This window comes from Schistocerca nitens, chromosome 1 (genome assembly GCF_023898315.1).
Source record: "Schistocerca nitens isolate TAMUIC-IGC-003100 chromosome 1, iqSchNite1.1, whole genome shotgun sequence".
In the NCBI taxonomy this organism is placed as follows: domain Eukaryota; kingdom Metazoa; phylum Arthropoda; class Insecta; order Orthoptera; family Acrididae; genus Schistocerca; species Schistocerca nitens.
This window is the reverse complement of record NC_064614.1, coordinates 415969951-415986238: the sequence shown is the minus strand read 5'-3', so window position 1 is coordinate 415986238 and position 16288 is coordinate 415969951. Positions and strand designations below refer to the sequence as shown.

Here is a 16288-nt window from a genome sequence, read left to right as displayed (position 1 = left end):
TTTAATAATTGACATTTACAAAATTCTCCGGGGAGGTTACATAGTGTCACGTCATTAGGGACCTGGACTCTCCCTCGTTACATCCTATCTCTGTAACAGGAAATAAACTGTAAGCTACCATGGTCAAAATTCTTAGTTTCTGAATGTTACTGGTGGTGATTCCCAAGGATGAGTGTTTGGGCTACTACTGTTTATAATATGTATAAATGACCTGCCCAGTAATGTACCTGCAAATCTGAGCTTTATGCAGTTGATACAACTTTCATCAATTCTGGGAAGGACGTAAATAAACTAAAGGGGCAAAGTAAACATTTTCTTCGATTATCCATTATGTTGTTTGAAGTCAGTGAGTTAGCTATTAACTATGAAAAGACTGTAAATATTTTTTTCAGTTCATCCTATCATGGACCCTGAGTCCACTTCTACCAAACTGCTTGGCATACACCTTGATACAAAGTTAACTTGGGAGAGTCGAATAGACTACATAGCTCGAAAAATTTCACGAGTTACCTATCTACTCAAAAAATTACACACATCTGTTTTTGAAAAACTTCTGATTAGCTTCTATTATGCCTTCTTTCATTGTTGTTTAAACTATGGCATTGTTCTAAGGGGTAAGAAGAAAATCATCAGGAGCATCTCTGGGATTACCAAAACTAATATAACACTTAGGCCTAATTCCAAAGAATTACAGGCAATGATAGTTCCATCTCTTTTTATATACAGCTCCCTCCTAACATAAAAGAAAACCTTGACAGCTGTAATCTTAAGCTGTCCATTCCTAACCACTACACTCGTCAATCATTAAAGACAGACATACTTACAACTAAATTAAAAAAAGACGACAAAGCAGTTAGGAATACGTAGGAATACAGCTTTTCAACACTTTACCCGTGCAGGCACATATCTTTAAAGATAAGATCCAAAACTGGCTAAAAGAGAAAGCTTTTTCCACTTTTAAGGAATTTGAAAACTTTTCAAAAATAGAGCAGATTTACTAAATAACTCCTACTACTGCTTGCTTGTACCTCCTTTCTACGCTTTTCTGCCTCCTCTGGTATCTTGTCTTATGTATGTAATGAATGTAATGAAAGTGCAAGTAACTAAATAATTTTTAGCTCACATTTTACTGTTAACCACATTGGGAAAAATTTGTGTATGTCCTCTATTCTTTTATTATGAGAAACTTAGTAAGTAACTTAACGATGTTTAGTTTCATATTTAACCATTAACCGTGGGGAGAGATCTTTATGTATCGTCTATACTGTTTTATTGTGCATGTTCTTTTATTTTGTGCACTTTAATTATATGTAGTATCATAGTGCATGTAAGTCCGCGGTACTTTGTCTCAGCAGTGCTGTATTACACCTGCATCGTGCAACTGCCAGAGAATTAGTTGCTGACTGGCCAATATCCATGACGTCATAAGAAAAGCATAATAAAGTCCGTAACAATGTCGCCTGGGGCTTGGCCTGCCAGGAGCACTATTGACATTTAAGCTGTGCTCTTAGGTTCGTGCCAAACCACACCCTCGGAAATCGAGAAATATTCGGAATACACCCAAATGTTTTTGACAACTCGCAGCAATTTCATCTTTCGTCTACTAATCAGACTGAAGTTACAAAATCGAACAAACCCATTCTTGAGGCAGCGCGCTCTTATATGTAAATATTATCGAATATTGCAGAAAAGACTTGTATTACGTTAATACGAAAGCCCTAAAATCCATTATGAATGCGAAGACGAAAATAAAATTAGCTTGTAATAGGACGTCAGCCTACTGCCATCAACTCCATAGCTCCGCGCCTCTACTTTTCATGCTACGGTGAACTCATGTAACTACAGTCATTATTCCTCATCTTACGATTTCCTAACTACTTTTACCACTAATGTGTTGTTAGCTGAGACTTATTTATAAAAAATCGTACCAAGAATGAAGTGTTTGTCATAAATCTTCAATGCACCATTGCCTTCAAACGACATACGAAATAAATCAAACCTATAATACGAACACAATCAAATACGACTAAATCCAATCGAGAGTCCAAATGCTATCGAATTTCGTGGTCACACCGAGTTGCACTACGACTTTGTGAACGTTAGCCAATCAGCAAACCTAATCCCTTGGCGTCCCCAAGGTGCAGTACTCGACTACACGTGATAAGACTTGGACACATTTCCTCTGGACATCTGTGCTGCCGAGGCCTATATCGTGCAGGACACTGAACTTGCTCACGTTATTGCATCCTGTGATAAACGCTGCACTTTTGGAACTCCAAGTGTCAGTTCATTCTATTTCATTTATTTTCTTGTAGCCTTTAATTTATCATTATACAGACATCTGGCGATTTAGACTGTATTAATATATGATACTGTAACTGTGAAAGTGCTTTTTTATTGCTATAGCTTACAGCACATCCTAATACACCATGAGATATAGTTGCTTAGTATTACATCTACATCGGTACTCCCCAAGCCATCGTATAGGCCGGTTCCCACTAGAGCGCGGCAGCGCGGCGTGCGGCAACGGCAGCGGCAAGCGTTTTCCGCTTTGACGCGGCGGCTCGCGGAATTGGCGTTCCCACCTGGAAGCAGCAGACGCTAGCGGTAGCCAATGACGGACAGCCACTGAGGTACGGGGTGGGACCCACCGAAACGACCGGTGTGTTTGAATAACTATATCTTACACCTCCATGAAGGAAAGACGTGGTAGGGTGAAGACATACCAATTTTTCATTTTCTGTACAATGTACTCTTTCACATATTTCATTATTCATGTTATGTCATTTCAACATAAACAGATTTCATGACTACCGTTCATGATTATTCACTATCTCCTAACAGACTGAAACAATGTACGATAAAAGAGATTATTCAGATAGTTAAGCGAGACAAAAATTTAAAATGTGATACGGTAGCAGGTACAGGAAAACACCAAGAACACAAAGGCTTGGGGGAAGGGATGAAAGTGGAAGCTACCTGATAGAATTTCGCACAGAGCATAATGTAATCATCGCCAGCACCTTGCTTAAGAATCATGAAAGAATAATACATATTTGGAACAAAGTTTTTGAAACCAGATTTTAAATTATGAGATATTTTCCGGTGCAGACGCAAACCTACAATAATTTATTGGTTACGAGCTGCGGTTTACAACTAAAGAGACAGTAAACGGTAGCAAATTAAGGAAATGGAACTTGAATAAGTCAAGACCCACAGTTTTTCGATAATCTTAAAGTTACCGTAATACAACGACTGACTGAAACAGAGGAAGGAATCCGCTAGAATACGAATGGATATCTTTGAGAGAAGAAGTGGTGAATGCAGCAGAGTATGTGAACGGGAAGAAGGTACAGTAGAAATCGTTAGATAAATATATTAAATTTGACAAGAAGGAAATATATAAAAATGCAGCAAATAAAGTAGGCCATGGGAAATAGAAATGTCTAAACATGACGTTGACAGAAAGTCCAAAATTGCAACGCTATTTTGCACTTGGAAAACATAGGAGAATGAAAATGAGAAAGAAGAAAGAAAACTTAGCTCAAAGGAGAAGCAACTGTCAAGATCTCACTTGGCAAGCCAGAAATAAGCAAATAAGAGAAGGCTAGAAAGTGGAAGGAATATGTAGAGAGGAGAGGGGGAGGGGTTGTACAAACTAACATAAGCACAATGTTAGATTCCTCTGAAATGTCTGAACACGCAAGGCAATACTGATCCTACCACTTAGCTAGGTAGACAGACTGAAGAACTGCGAAACTGTGTTTATAGCATTTGCATGTTTAGAGAAAGATTTTGACAATCTTAACTAAAACATTCTTTGAAGCTCTGGAGATGTCATCGATAAAACACAGGGCCACAAGATTATCTACAACTTGTACAGAAACCAAACTGCATTTCTAAGACTTCAATGACTTGAAAGGGAAGCAGTAATTGAGAAGGCAGAAGTAGAGAGGATATGAAATGAAGACCGTGAATAGCAACAAAAGCGTTCTGAAAAAGAAAATTTGTTCACAGCGAATATAAATTCTAATGATTGGGTACTATTTTACTAAGGTATTTGTGTGGAGTGCAGCCTTGTATGTAAGTGAAATGTGGGCGATGAACAGTTCTGTCAAGAAGACAATGGACGCTTTCAAAACGTGGTGACCAATAAGAATGCTGAAGATTAGATATGAGGATCGTGTAACTAAAGAAGAGGAACGGAATTAAACAGAGGAGGAAGAGGAAATTATGGCATAACTTTGACTACAAGAGGGGTAAGTTGACAGGGAATATTATGAGGCGTCAAAGAGTGAGGACAAAGGGGTTGGGTGATTGTATTCTGCTAATAATCATCTGTTGAAATGCTATTCTACTATTTTATCTATTAATGTAAGCAGTGAATTTACTCTTCCATGCACTCCTCCACAAAACATTTAAACGAAAACTGAAATCAGCTGAACACCAAATCTTTCAACCACTGTCTGACAACTACTGCATTCACTTTCAACTTTCTATAACTATCACTGGCTAGCCACACACACATACAGATATAAGGAGAACAGAAATAAAAAAACATTAGTTTTCAGCATATAATTCTTTATGTTGGCAACATGTACATAAACAAGCCAAACAGGAAGGGACATGAGGTGAACACACTGCAGTTACGACTTCAAATCAGTGTTTTCGGTATAATGTCTACAGCTAGTGACAGAAGAAAAAAGATCGAACATGGAAATGTGCTTATGTTCCATAATCTAAGTTTTAGTTCAACCTCCAGCATGTGACCAGGTGAGGGGAAACGCAAATGTCCGCCAAAAACTCGACTCACTGTAAGTAATCAGTTATTCACGTAAAAAAAAGATGTGAACTGTTTTATAATCTGCAGGTATCACATATCAAAACAAAACTGAATCATTCTAGATTCCACCGAAGATGCCTTAAAGTAAAAGGCGAAACCCGTTTTGAACCAATAAAGTACGCTGGATAAAGAAAAAAACGTTTGTTACTTCCAAAGGAAATAATCAATAGCTGTAGATACTTAGCAAATTACATCTTATGACGTACCAGCAAATTAGTCACGGTTTAACTTCTCATTCCACATGCTATTAAATGCCGTTTAAAAAAATTCATCTATCCCTTCCGAAAAACTGTAGTTTCTTTCATATCTCGGTAGATAAAAACATTTTGGATATTTATCATGCGACGAAATACATGACTTTTTACAAGTTATCGTTTGCAAAAAAACACGTTTCGATTTCTTGAGCCGTTTACGAAATTTCCAGTTGATACAACCACATGGTTTACAACGAGCAGGACGAAGTATAGGTCGCGTCGCGAGCGACCCGCGCGCGGTCACCGCACAGCCCGTCCGCCGACATATCATCCAATATCCCGAGAACGGTGATAGCTATCGTTCTGCTCTCAGCTTTAAAAACAATTTTGATATGTTGACTAAATTTCATACGCAATAATGTATTACCTAAAATGAACTGTACGCAAAGTCCACGCAATGCGTTTTTACCTCTGCACACTCATAAAAATTTTGTGTAAAGGTTTACGTAAATGCGATACAGCAAGTAACCACGACAAATAACGAAAAGAAATTCCGTCCTTCATCGAGAGAAGATGTCAGGCTGTAACATGCCCAAGAATCAAATTTTTCTGCCGAATAGTTTTCTTGGAATCGGATGATAAGTATTTCATAGCTGCCGCCGCGTCCGCGCCAGCGGTTCGGCGAAAGTTCGTGTGGCCCGGGATTCCGTACCTGACGTCACGCTCAGCGCGTTCTGTGATTGGCGGCGCGCACCTGGGGCGCGTCACGCGGCAGCGGAAGCGGTTCGACATGGGCAAACCGCGACGCAGAGCCCGCCGCGCCGTGCCGCTGACGCCGTTTCCATGGCAACCACGCCGCTGACGCGCGGTTTTGACGCGCGGCAGCCCTAGTGGGAACCGGCCTTATGGTGCGTGGCGGAGCGTACCCCGTGCCACTACCAGTCATTTCCTTTCCTGTTCCGCTCGCTGGCCCGAGTGGCCGTACGTTTCTAGCCGCTACAGTCTGGAACCGAGCGACCGCTACGATCGCAGGTTCCAATCCTTAGGTTAGTTAGGTTTAAGTAGTTCTAAGTTCTAGGGGACTGATGACCTCAGATGTTAAGTCCCATAGTGCTCAGAGCCATTTGAACCATTTGAACCTGTTCCGCTCGCAAATAGAGCGAGAGAAAACCAACTGCCTATAGGCCTCCGCATGAGCCCTAATTTCTCAAATCTTATCTTCGTGGTCTTAACGCGCAATGTATGTTGGCGGCAGTAGAATCGTTCGGCAGTCAGCTTGAAAAACCGGTTCTCTAAATTTTCTCAATAGTGTTCCTCGAAAAGAACGCCGCCTTCGCTCCAAGGATTCCCATCATTTATTGTTTGTAGTACCTTGTGTCCACCTGTGAAGTTATCCAAAAAGGAGGCATTTTGCCATCTTTAAAGTTAAGGAGACGGGAAAAAAATGTTCAAATGTGTGTGAATTCCTAAAAGACCAAACTGCTGAGGTCATCGGGTTTAAGTAGTGTGTGAGTCTATCACACACTACTTAAACAGTTCCTTATAATAAATTTACAAGGTAAAAATTTTATACTAATAAATATACTAATTCTATCATTATTACAAAAGTTTTAAAATTAAATCAATAATCTTAATAAGAAACCTAAAATAGTTATAAAATCAAAATATAAAATAATGAACTAAAACGTAATCTCAAAGATAGCTGGTTTAAAGTTTTATGCTAAGAACAACACACACTTCCATGGGCGAGGGAGGACTGAAACCTCCCGCGGGAGAGGCCGCGCAATCCGGCCACTCCGCGCGGCAAGACGGTAAACTGAAGAGTGGTTTGTAAATTCGACGGGCTTGTGACTGCAGAAAAACTGTTACGTCAGTGTTGCTTCGTTTAAAAAATTTAGTTTCGAGGTGGACGACATGTCAGTATTGGATGAAACAGGCCCACTGAGAACTCGTAAGAATTTCCTGTGCGAAGCTGTTTTTATTTCAGTTTCACTTCGCAGTTTAGCTATGTCCCTATTCAGACTTCACAGTATTTCCCTCAGCTTACGTTGAAACTTCCATCATCTTATTCCACATGCTAGATACGTAATGCCAACGGCCTTGCCGCAGTGGTAACACCGGTTCCCGTCAGATCACCGAAGTTAAGCGCTGTCGGGCTGGGCTAGCACTTGGATGGGCGACCACACGGTCTGCCGAGAGCTGTTGGCAAGCGGGCTGTAGTCAGCCCGTGTGAGGCAAACTGAGGAGCTGCTTGATTGAGAAGTAACGGCCCCAGTCTAGGAAATATACTGCCGGGAGAGCGGAGTGCTGATCACACGCCCCTCCATATACGCATCCGGTGACGCCTGTGCGCTGAGGACGACACGGGGGCCAGTCGGTAAAGCTGGGCTTTCATAGCATGTTCGGGAGGAATATAATTATCCTTGGGTACGCAATAAAAAGAAAGAAAGTAACAAGTATGAAGGTTATATTTAGTGTCATAGGGGCGCATTAGAATCTTACTGTTGACAATGAAGAATTAGAATGCTGTCCTTACGTTACATGAAGTTCATATCAACTAATGTACAGCATACCACAATACTAATTTACATTTAGTGCATCTAAAATATCTACTCAGGGTAATACCTTCTATTTTTTCCAGAGAGATCACGAAGTCTTGAGACGGGGACGCGCAAATATCCAAGGAAGGAGATGCACCAATGCCAGTTCCCTTAATTTATTGTAGAAGAAACACTGATGTGTAGTTACACGTAGTCAGCGTCGAAATGCCTCCGATATAGTGAGTAAACAAAGCTCTTTACAGTTGTGTAGTGTGGCTTTATAAATTTATTGTACACACATTGACAAAAATTGTGATGCTGCAACAACAATATCTGGCACAGTTTATTGTTTAGGAAGAGAAAGTCGTTTTGCGTCAATCTGTATGTTCCTTTATTTTCTCACGCTGCCTTAGTTTACTGCTCTTTCGACTTTTTTCTTTTTTTGCTTTCTCTTAATCATTGAAGGCATAAGCGTCCATAGGCTATTTAAGCAATAGCACGAGCCTAATTATACTGTGTATTGTAAGTAACCAGTGGAAAAAAGCTTCTATCGGAGCACAAAAACGGGCGAATATACACCTGTTTAAAAGACTTTGCCTGAAAAGTGGGACAACGGCCGTCTCATTCTACGTTCCTCAGCATCTTTAAAAATTTTGGCATGAGAACAGTTCTTACTAACTTGTAACTCATGTCTTACTTCCACAAGTTCCCTGCCTGTAACTCGCTCACACCCACTAATACATCACTAAAGTCACTCGTATCCATCCACTCCCCTTGCCCATTCTCATCCACTCACTCAGCCCCACTCATTATCATTATTTCTTTGTGTCTCTCTGTCACTGGCTCCTGTCTCATAGCCACAGTCTCCTTCGTTCTGTCCAACTACCACCGTCTCCTCTCACGTTATTGTCTCCCTCTTGCACTCTGTTACTGCTACTATCCCATTCATTCATTCCCAATGGAGCTGTCTCTTCTCGCTGTCACTCTCTCTTCCTCGTTGTTAATGTCATAGACTCCTCTCCCATTATCACTGGCTCTCACCCACTTCCACTTCCTCCTCCTCTTTATTCCTCAAAAAATGGTTCAGAAGGTTCTAAACTCTATGGGACTTAACATCTGAGGTCATCAGTTCCCTAGCCTTAGAACTACTTAAACCTAACTAACCTAAGGACATCACACACATTCCTGCCCGAGGCAGGATTCGAACCTATGACTGTAGCAGCAGCGCGGTTCCGGACTGAAGCGCCTAGAACCGCTCGGTCACAGCGGCCGGCCTTTATTCCTCTTCCACTGGCACTGTCTCCTTCACTCTTTTCCTAGTACTGTTCTGTCACTGTCAACTGTTCCGCTGTCACTGTATCCCTCTCTTCCTCTCGCATTGCGGTTGTCTCCTTCGTTCTTTCTACTCCACAACCACTGTCTACTAGCTTCCATATTTGTTACTTCTCCGACTCCTTCCCACTGCCAGTGTCTCTTTCTCTCTCAGTATAAAAAAGTGCGATACATTCCTATGTCAAAATGTTTGCAAAATTTTTTAAAGGTCCCGAGGAACGTAGACTGAGACAGCTGATACCCCACTTCTCAGTCAGAGTCTTTTAAACAGGAGCATATTCGCCTTTTTTATGCTGCGATAGGATAATTTTTCCACTCGTTTCCTTGTTTTCCCTACCACTGCTGGGCATTTCATACGACAAGAACTTATGGGTCACTAAAATTTTGATAGTTTACGTATGTGAATTTGAAATAACGCAAAACTAATTTTACACCTCAGGGTGGATCTTACGTGAAAATTTTTTTGCATATGCTCCAGTACTACAACACGGGGTTTCCAGAACTCTCATAATGACAACGGAGATACTTTACACCATGTATATTCGTGCTGCGTCACTTTATAAACCACGTTTACGCCTCACACCGGATTTTAGGTACTTATTTTATGTGTACAAGCAAGGTAGCTTTAAACCTTTGTATCTCGGAAACAATAAAATATCCGTAAAAGGTCCGCAACCCGTGGTCTCGCGGTAGCGTTTTCGCTTCCCGAGCACTGGGTCCCGGGTTCGATTCCCGGCGGGGTCTGGGATTTTCACCTGTCTCGAGATGACTGGGTGTTGTTGTGTCGTCTTCATCATCATCATTCATCCCCATTAAGGTCGGAGGAAGGCAATGCAAACCACCTCCACAAGGACCTTGCCTAGTACGGCGGTGCGGGTCTCCCGCATCGTTCCCCTACGCTCCGTCAAGGAGTATGGGACTTCATCATCATCAACATCCGTAAAAGTTTCACTATTGTCCCAAATAGCTGTCCTGGTAATATAGCGCAAAAATGCGAGCCATTTGCTGTTCTTAGCCGTCTTGGAATCCCCGGTTCCGTCTTGGCACAAAAATGGCAAAAAACCATTTTTTTGGGGTTTTGTAAGGAACTGTTCGTTAACTAATGGTGCCCCATAAGCCTCTTAAGGCCCACCACAGACCAGTCAAATGCAAATAGAACCAACCGATCTGTTCTGTTTGCCTAAGCAGGAGGAAGTGTGTAATATTCATACTTTCATCTTATAGTGTAGGTTAGTAACACTAAGATGATCTATGTGTTTGATGTACAAATGGTCCCTGGTCCCTAGCCCAAGGGCTATCCAAAACAGTTGACCCTATCTCTATAGCATCAATAGAATCCGAGATATGAGCCGCGGAAGAAGCGCGTATTTATGCACGTCGTCTTGGGACATAGATAGCGCATGCTGTCTCATGTGTACCGAAAAATGTTGCCTACTATTTTAATCACCAGCAGGATTATTGTGACATCAAGTTTCTCGTCCAAAACAGGAACCAGTCAGTGTCACAAACAGAGCACGACGCGTACTATACCGCAGATACTGCGTCGTCACCATAAAAGGGGATGGCTACAACAGTGGGAAAAATATCTGGAAATACTGCGAGAAATTCATGCTTGAACATAAATGGAGATGCTAGCCACGTCTGCAGATTGCGCTACTGTATTTAACCAGGAAGGGAACCTACGAAATGTCGTCTATACATTGCAAGTGTCAGTCGCGGTCAGAACAATGTTCTGTGTAGCTTAGTGAATTATGTCGGAGCTAAATAAATTCTAACGTGGGCAATTTTTTGTGCTCGAGGATAATGGAATGTAGTCGAATTAAGTCGGGTGATGTTGAGGGTATTAGATTAGGAAATGAGACACTTAAAGTAGTAAAGGAGTTTTGCTATTTGGGGAGCAAAATAACTGATGATGGTCGCAATAGAGAGGATATAAAATGTAGACTGGCAATGGCAAGGAAAGCGTTTCTGAAGAAGAGAAATTTGTTAGCATCGAGTATAGATTTAAGTGTCAGGAAGTCTTTTCTGAAAGTATTTGTATGGAGTGTAGCCATGTATGGAAGTGAAACATGGACGATAAATAGTTTGGACAAGAAGAGAATAGAAGCTTTCGAAATGTGGTGCTACAGAAGAATGCTGAAGATTAGATGGGTAGATCACATAACTAATGAGGAGGTACTGAACAGGATTGGGGAGAAGAGAAGTTTGTGGCACAACTTGACCAGAAGAAGGGATCGGTTGGTAGGACATGTTCTGAGGCATCAAGGGATCACCAATTTAGTATTGGAGGGCAGCGTGGAGGGTAAAAATCGTAGGGGGAGACCAAGAGATGCATACACTAAGAAAATTCAGAAGGATGTAGGTTGCAGTAGGTACTGGGAGATGAAGAAGCTTGCACAGGATAGAGTAGCATGGAGAGCTGCATCAAACCAGTCTCAGGACTGAAGACCACAACAACAACAACGTATAGAGTCTGCTTCCGTAGCTAAGGTAGCCGAAGTGCTTGGGGTTTCAAGAGGCACCGTATCGAAGATTTAAAGCTCATAGCCGGCCGGTGTGGCCGTGCGGTTCTAGGCGCTTCAGTCTGGAACCGCGTGACCGCTACGGTCGCAGGTTCGAATCCTGCCTCGGGTATGGATGTGTGTGCTGTCCTTAGGTTGGTTAGGTTTAAGTAGTTCTAAGTTCTAGGGGACTGATGACCACAGATGTTAAGTCCCATAGTGCTCAGAGCCATTTGAACCATTTTTGATTTAAAGCTCATACAAGGAAAGCTGCAAAGCATCATCCGCGAAGTCACAACGTGGACGAAAGTGTGTGTTGAGTGATCGGACGGACCGTCATTGAAGACGATTGAGACGAAAAATAAAGAGGACAATTGCAAAAGTCACTACAGAACTGAATGTAGCACTCGCGAATCCTCAGCACAAAAACAACACGAAGGGAATTAAAGTTGAAGCAAATAAGCCCTCGGTCACAATTTTTAGTCCTTTTGACCAGTTTTCAACACTTCTATGAGTGCCTTCATCAGAAATTAAATATTTAAAGTCGCCTATAACATAAGTGCAAATTTATGAGAAAAAATGTTTATATAAAAGTGTAAGTACTGACTAACAGTACAAAAAAAGACAGTACTTACATGTCACGTATAAAATAAATATCAAGCCAGAAAGGCTTTAGTCACAAAAATTTTAAAAAGAATACATGAAAGGCGAGCCACTGTGGGTTGCTCATATCTATAAAGCCACAAGTAGCAACAGACTGAGGTGCCCCTCTTAGCAAGTGCGGGCAGCTGAACATTACACCAAGAGTGCTATCTAGTAGCCGTAAATATAAGTAGGCTACTTAACATTTAAAATATAGACAGCTGAATGTTAAAATGAACAGTATTTAGTACATGAACTCACAGGCAAAGTTTTATTTGACAACAGCAGACATGGTAACTTTTTGCTTATGTAAAAGCCCAGAAATACAGTTTGAAGACTGAAAACTGAAGGCGTTCGATATAGTTCCGCACTGTCGCCTGATAAACAAAGTAAGAGCCTACGGAATATTAGACCAGCTGTGTGGCTGGATTGAAGAGTTTTTAGCAAACAGAACAAAGCATGTTGTTCTCAATGGAGAGACGTCTACAGACGTTAAAGTAAGCTCTGGCGTGCCACAGGGGAGTGTTATGTTACCATTGCTTTTCACAATATATATAAATGACCTAGTAGATAGTGTCGGAAGTTCCATGCGGTTTTTCGCAGATGATGCTATAGTATACAGAGAAGTTGTAGCATTAGAAAATTGCAGCGAAATACAGGAAGATCTGCAGCAGATAGGCACTTGTTGCAGGGAGTGGCAACTGACCTTTAACGTAGACAAATGTAATGTATTGCGAATACATAGAAAGAAGGATCCTTTATTGTATGATTATATGATAGCGGAACAAACACTGGTAGCAGTTACTTCTGTAAAATATCTGGGAGTATGCGTACGGAACGATTTGAAATGGAATGATCATATAAAATGAATTGTTGGTAAGGTGGGTGCCAGGTTGAGATTCACTGCGAGAGTCCTTAGAAAATGTAGTCCATCAACAACGGAGGTGGCTTACAAAACACTCGTTCGACCTATACTCGAGTACTGCTCATCAGTGTGGGATCCGTACCAGGTCGGGTTGACAGAGGAGATAGAGAAGATCCAAAGAAGAGCGGCGCGTTTCGTCACAGGGTTATTTGGTAAGCGTGATAGGGTTACAGAGATGTTTAGCGAACTCAAGTGGCAGACTCTGCAAGAGAGGCGCTCTGCATCGCGGTGTAGCTTGCTGTCCAGGTTTCGAGAGGGTGCATTTCTGGATGAGGTATCGAATATATTGCTTCCCCCTACTATACCTCCCGAGGAGATCACGAATGTAAAATTAGAGAGATTCGAGCGCGCACGGAGGCTTTCTGGCAGTCGTTCTTACCGCGAACCATACGCAACTGGAACAGGAAACGGAGGTAATGACAGTGGCACGTAAAGTGCCCTCCGCCTCACACCGATGAGTGGCTTGCGAAGTATAAATGTAGATAAGGCACTCATAGAAGTGGTCAAAAAGACTAAAAATTGTGACCGAGGGCTTATTTAGTTCAACTTTAATTTATAAACGGTCACTGAACCAAGCAGCCATGTTTAAAACACGAAGGGAGCTCAATAAGCTTGGAAGGGCAGGGCGATTTGAATTCCGAAACCACTCATCAGTGTTGCAGATGCCCGTAACAGGAAAACGTGGTGTCGCAGCCATAAAACCTCTATTACGGAGCAATAGAAGAATGCCATTTGATCACATGATTCTTCCTTCACACTGTTCCAACTTCTGGCCGAGCTACCGAGATTGAAATGTGACGGAGATTCCGTGATTTGGGCAGGCATACTGTAGTAGTCTATGGACGTCATGGGTACTCTGTATGATCGCATTACTGCCAAGGATTATGTGACCGTTTTGGCTGAACAGGTCCATCCCATGGTACAATGTTTATTCCCCAACGGTGATTCTGTGTTCCAAGGTGACAGGACCCCTTTTCATGCAGCTCGCATCGTCCAGAACTGGTTTTGTCAGCACTGGAATGAACTGTCGCATCTCCTCTGGCCAGCCCAATCACCAGATCTCAATATTATTGCATCTTTGTTGCTTAACTTTGGAGAAAATGGCGCGTGATCGCTTTCCATCTCAATCACTGTTACCGCAACGTATCACTATTTACTGAAAGAATTGCATAAGATTCACTTAAAAATCATACAGGACCTGTATTTATCCATTGCGCGAGGACTCGAAGCTGTTTTCAATGCCAACGGTTTTCTTGCACCATATTAGGCATGATAATGTGATGTGTTTGTGGTGTTTCCATATTTCCACCTCCTGTAGGAGCACCTCGCAATACACGCTAGCAGCGACAGGTTTGTTTGGGTCATTCCGTTTAGCTATAGAGACAAAAAAAAAAAAAAAACACCATCTGAGAACTCGTTCTCGTCTTCAGCCACTCGTTCAAGGCTACACGCAACGCTTCATGTAGTATGTACAGGCTGAAAATCATTTAAACCGATGAGCTTGCACGGAACTCTGAAGCAATTATTTTTCTTTAGTGTCATATTTTCCTGCGAGGAATTTTTAAAACCTGTAGAGGGAGTTTTCACTGGACTTAAATTACTTAAATTAACCTACTCGCAGGTTCTATGGGAAAGCGAAAGCACTTTTTCCAATCTGTTTTCCTGTGAGGACAAAAAGTAACACAAACAAGTTTTAATTCTTTATTACCAAGAGACAACAACATTAATACAACACAATTACAGTAGAGGTTCAAAAATGCCTCGCTGATTTGTAAACTAAGGCTACACCGTGATTCACGTTCTGTCTAACGCAGTCAAAGACTGAAAGAGTGTCCTTAATTTCTACTACTTCTGCTACTATTCGGACAACGAGATGCTCTTCTGATTCACCGAGTTTTATAAACAAGTGAAGCCTGACATGGTCAGGGGGTACAGATGGCGTCTTAATGTGGTTTATTAAAAAAGGTTTTTTGCTCAAGAATCACAAGTTTTTTCCTATCACAATTAAATTCGATAACTAGTTTTGGTTTCTATCTGCAACCATCTTCAGATTGTTCAAAAATGAAAAGTTGGTGAATAAGCATTGGAAAGCAATGTAGTCACTCAAAAATATTTATTCGCAAGTACCAAAATAACAGTACGTCACTGGAAACGTCGCCGTGAGCAAGCCAGATTGTAGATGGTAATTTCACAGGTTGACGGTCATATAGGAAATTGTCCAGTTGCATGAGTAGAAGTTGTATCGAAAGCTCATTACTTGCAATAGTATAACTAACGACGCTTTCCAATGCTTATTCATATCTTGAAAGATCCGAAGAATATTGCAGATAGCAACCGAAACTAGTTATCGAACTTTAATTGTGATAGGAAACTGAGATTTAGACATTAAAAGTTTGAACTTAAAAAAATATTTAATAAAATTTTATAAACGATGTTGCACATCTCTCGTCGCACAAAAAGTTCAGATAGGTCAAATCAGCAAATCGAGCAGGCCGTGGCACAGGACCACCACTGCCAGTCCACTTTCCTGGAAACTGTCGGCTCAAGAACCAGCGCACAGGACAACTGAAATACGCCATCGCCCCGTCATGCTAGAATCACATGCGCTGTCATGTAGCAAGTGGCACGTCATCCAGCAACTCTGGCGAGGAAATTATAATAGTGTCATTTAATGGCCTGGACAGGAGACATGGCTCAATTAAACAGTCACCAGTAACATCTGCTCAGACATTCACGCAGAACCACAACTGATGAGCGCTAATAAATATGGTATGTGGATTAGCCTCATTCAAAACATGCGAATTGTGGATGTTGAAGATCCTATCACGCCTGAACGTTGCTTCATCTGTGAACAGCACAGAGGACAGAAATGTAGGATGTACTTGTTTTAATGATGTCCACCCCAAATCCTGTATCATCTCAGAGACCCTCCTTCCCCTATTTCGCGATAATACAAAACGTGCTGCCCGTCTTTGAACTTTCTCGATGTACTCCGTCAGTCCTATCTGGTAAGGATCCCACACCGCGCAACAGTATTCTAAAAGAGGACGGACAAGCGTAGTGTAGGCAGTCTCCTTAGTAGATCTCTTACATTTTCTAAGTGTCCTACCAATAAAACGCAGTCTTTGGTTAGCCTTCCCCACAACATTTTCTGTGTGTTCCTTCCAATTTAAGTTGTTCGTAATTGTAATTCCTAGGTATTTAGTTGAACTTTCGGCCTTTAGATTTAACTGATTTACCGTGTAATCGAAGTTTAACGGATTCCTTTTAGTACTCATGTGGATGACCTCACAATTTTCTTTACTTAGGGT

General features: G+C 41.6%; 1 protein-coding gene and 1 pseudogene across 1 annotated transcript in view; one reads left to right on the top strand and one right to left on the bottom strand.

Moving 5' to 3' along the window:
• The window catches only part of LOC126249947 (beta-glucuronidase-like), a 154319-nt gene that overhangs the window by 113243 nt on the left and 24788 nt on the right, over window positions 1-16288 (bottom strand). The window lies entirely within an intron of this gene.
• Window positions 7128-7245, top strand: LOC126209462 (5S ribosomal RNA; annotated as a pseudogene).